The sequence below is a fragment of the Vespula pensylvanica genome, chromosome 16 (assembly GCF_014466175.1).
Source record: "Vespula pensylvanica isolate Volc-1 chromosome 16, ASM1446617v1, whole genome shotgun sequence".
In the NCBI taxonomy this organism is placed as follows: Eukaryota; Metazoa; Arthropoda; class Insecta; order Hymenoptera; family Vespidae; genus Vespula; species Vespula pensylvanica.
The window spans coordinates 2,856,817-2,860,891 of record NC_057700.1 but is presented as its reverse complement, the minus strand read 5'-3'; the positions used below and the strand labels follow the sequence as shown (position 1 = coordinate 2,860,891).

The 4,075-nt window shown below is 31.1% G+C and overlaps 1 protein-coding gene across 5 annotated transcripts in view; it reads right to left on the bottom strand.

Annotated features, from left to right (window-relative positions):
• Positions 1–4,075, bottom strand: part of LOC122634860 (one cut domain family member 2-like) — a 106,715-nt gene that overhangs the window by 87,134 nt on the left and 15,506 nt on the right. The gene's annotated exons all lie outside the window — the stretch shown is intronic.

The window sequence follows — 4,075 nt, the reverse complement described above, 5'->3', positions numbered from 1 at the left end:
CTCTCTCTCTCTCTCTCTCTCTCTCTCTCGCTTTCTTCTTCCATCTTTCTTCATCTTTAACCCTCATCCCTTTTCATACTCGCAATGAATTTCTTCGATCGATCTTTCGAAAATTTTTCATTTCGAAGGAAACGAACGAAAACTATTAGCCACTACGAAAAGGTCAGAGGTTTGTCTTTCTTTCTTTCTTTTTTCTTTTTCTTTTCTTTTCTTATTTTCTCTCTCTCTCTCTCTCTCTCTCTCTCTCTCTCTCTCTCTCTCTCTCTCTCTCTCCTCGAGAGAGAGGACACACGAAAAAATTCGTAAAGAATTAATCGTAAAGAATAAATTAATTTTCTTCTCACTTTTCTTTCTCTTACAACAATATCCCAATTTTTCTTTCTTTCTTTCTTTTTTCTCTTTTTAATATTTTGTCGTGGTCGTTGTTGTTATTGTTGTTGTTGAATATTTCGTTAAGATTGAACGAATAGTCGCGACAAAGAAAAAGAAATGACAAAGCTGGGTCAAAAAAAAAAAAAAAAAAAAAAAACAAAAAGAAAGAAATGCGTCAAGAAAGAAATCATAAAACATAAAGACACAGGGGTTTGTCACACAATGTAAAACTATAATAAATATTTTTAACGCACGTGTAAACGACGGACAAACATTGCCGAGATCGAGAACTAAAAGTTAAACTAAAATTTTTTTTAGATTCGTGACAGCGTCCTTCGTCGTCCGCGTAATTTATCTCTCTTTCTCTTTCTCTCTCTCTCTCTCTCTCTCTCTCTCTCTCTCTCTCTCTCTCTCTCTCCCTTTATCTATATCTATCTATTTCTATCGATATTTAAAACGATGATATACTATTTTTTCTCTCTTTCGAACACGTGTAAGAGAGAGGAGGAGAGAGAGAGAGAGAGAGAGAGAGAGAAAGTAAAAAAATACAAGGAAAAGTAAAAAGAAAAAACAAGAAAATAGAAGAGAAAAATACAATGTAAAAAGTATTAACACACGTATATACATATGTATATGCGTGTGTGTGTATTTGTTAAGAATAAAGAACGAAGACGCTATCACAAGTCTCATTGCAATTTTTTTTTAAATATCGCGCTTAAACGTATCTTGATTGATTAAAAAATTCTTCTTTTTTTCTTTTATCCTTTTTCTTTTTTATTTTTTCCTTGGGGAGATGGGGCAGGGTGGGTTGAAGGGGAAGAGGTAGAAAAGTATGTTGTTAGATTGATACGAAGGAAAAAATTTCGAACGTGGGAAGAAAATAGGTGCGTCTTTGTCGGTTTATAACAGCGAAACGAAAGAAAGAAAAGAAGAATTAAAAGAAAAAAGAGGAAAAGAAAAGAAAGAGAGAATAAAAAAATAGAACGTTGTGTAACGAATACAAAGGTCCAGTGTTCAATCGCAGCGAAATAAATATGGTGAGGTCGACATTCCACGTGCAATTATTTTCCTTTTTCTTTTTCCTTTCTCTCGGATAAATTATCAATTTTATTTATCAATGTGTTTTTTTTTCCATTTCTCTGTGTTTTAATATTTTTCTTTTTTTCTTTTTTTTTTTCAATATCTTATTCATCGTCGCTGGGTTGCATTTTTATTAAGATCCAATTTGACCTTGAAAGAAGAATAGGGGAAAAGAAGAAAAGAAGAATAAGAAGAGTAAGAAGAGTAAGAAGAAGAGTAAGAAGAAGATTAAGAATGAGAATAAGAAGAAGAATAAATAGAAGAAGAGGAAGAAGAAGAGGCAGAAGAAGAAGAAAAAGAAAAAGAAGAAAGAACGAATCTTACTGGTGCGTTTGTCTATCCGTTTGGTTGATATCATCGTCCAAATAATATGGACATAACGAATTAGGATCTAGCAAATTTATCTAACAAATATATCTGATTAGAAAGAAAATATTACCTTAATAATACGAACGAAATATTTCCGAAACTATTCTTCCTTTACTCGTTTCATTTTCGTCGGTATATTTTTATTTATTTGTTATTATTTATTATATTATCTTCCGTGTAGAGATTCGTCGTCGATGATGATTATCTTCGAGGAGGACGAAGTTCCGAAATAATCCGGAAAGAGGGGGAAAAACAATATATACATACATATTAAATATATATGTGAGTATATGGGTGTGTATATCATGCGAGCGTCCTAACTATCGTACTCTGAAATTTGTTGAATCGTCCTTGATTCTGATAATGAATTTGATGATAAAGAATTTAAACGACAATCGAACGTCGAATAAGTTCGACGATGAAGGACGAAAAGAAATAGCAACGACAAATATCATATGTACATAAAAAATCTCCTTCGTGATAGTCCTTGAAAAATGAAATTAATGCATCGGATTAGAGCTTTTTCGATGGCCTTGAAAATGTGCTAGTAATTATAAAAGTGGACTGATAACAACAACGGTTATCACAAAGCAACGCGATTTAGTATAACGTTCGATTAAAAAAGAAAAAAAGATAGAAACAAAAGCAAGTGACCTTGAAATATCTTCTATCATTCAAATATTTTTCTATAACATTTTGTTAATATCGTTAAAAAAATTACAGAAAATATTTCAAGTGAAAGAAAAATTTTTATCCCTTCCATAACGTAAATACATATTTAGTGATTTACATAAGTTTCTCTTTAATAACAAATATTTTTCCATTTGCACAATAAAATATTTTCTCAATGTACTTGTTGTTATTCATCTAAATCTTTTGTACAATTATTTTTATCGACGAATATATCGTGTGAAGATATGTGTTTCATCTCTTTTTTTTTTTTTTTTTTTTTTTTTTTTTTTTTTTTTTTTTTTTATAGATACTTCATAGAAAAATTACTCATAACGAAGAATCTTCCATCAGTTTTATTACAACAAAAAAAAATGAAAAGGGAGATAAGTTATAAATCAACGATATACACCACTTACATTTTGTGATTATAATCACGTTAACTTAATTTAGAATAATACTAGATACTTCTTCTTTTTCTTCTTCTTCTTCTTCTTCTTCTTCTTCTTCTTCTTCTTCCTCTCCCTTTTCTTCTTGTTCTTCTTCCCCTTCTTCTTTTTCTTCCTCAATAAAGATACTTTTATCTTTTTCTGACCTTTTGAAACTGTACGGAAATATTCATGCAAAGTTAACGGAATGTAATGTCTTTAACAGATTCGTTGTATGTTTATGTCCCTTTATATTGTTATTTTTCCTTTGTAAACACTCGGTTATCCGCACAGAGTAAAAATTATTGTAAAAAAAGAAAAGATAAACTAGACGAAGTGATATACGAATATTCACACAAATTATTAAACAGTATATTTTTAAATCTCTCTCTCTCTCTCTCTCTCTCTCTCTCTCTCTCTCTCTCTCTCTCTCTCTCTCTCTCTCTATCGATCAAACTTTTTCTAAATTATTAAAATATAAATAATTGCAATATAAAATAAATCGTAAAATCAATTTTTCTGATTTCATCTTTGTTTCTGTTTAACATAGTCCACTTTAGTCATAACTACCAGCACATATGTATGTATGTGTCTATATATATATATATATATATACACACACATATATATATATACATAGATATATATACAATAACGATATCTAACGATCAACTAAAAAGAAAGAGCCCTTAAAACGACTCTCTCGAAAAAATAAAACTTCTACGTTCTTTGTTTTATCTAAATATTTGAGGAGGCTCGGTGAGTTTGGGCGGAAACGAAGAGTGTGAAGAGATTATTGGAATGGTCGAAATAAAAACAATAAGAAAGAAAAAAGAAACAAAGAAATAAAAGGAATAACGAAGAATGTTTTGTAAGTATGTATGTATATGGCTCGATGATCGGAGAACTCGTACAATTTTTCTTACCTTTTTGCTTAGGGTTGTTTTACGAGTAACGGTCACGGTAAAGCTCACAGTAAAGTCACTCTTACGTAGTCTCTCTCTCTCTCTTTCTCTCTTTCTGTCTCTCTCTGTCTCTCTCTCTCTCTCTCTCTCTCTCTCTCTCTCTCTCTCTCTCTCTCTCTTTTTCTCTCTTTCTCACTCCTTCTCATTCTTCTATCACGAAGAATCCTCCCCTTTTCGTACCAGTCGGTACGT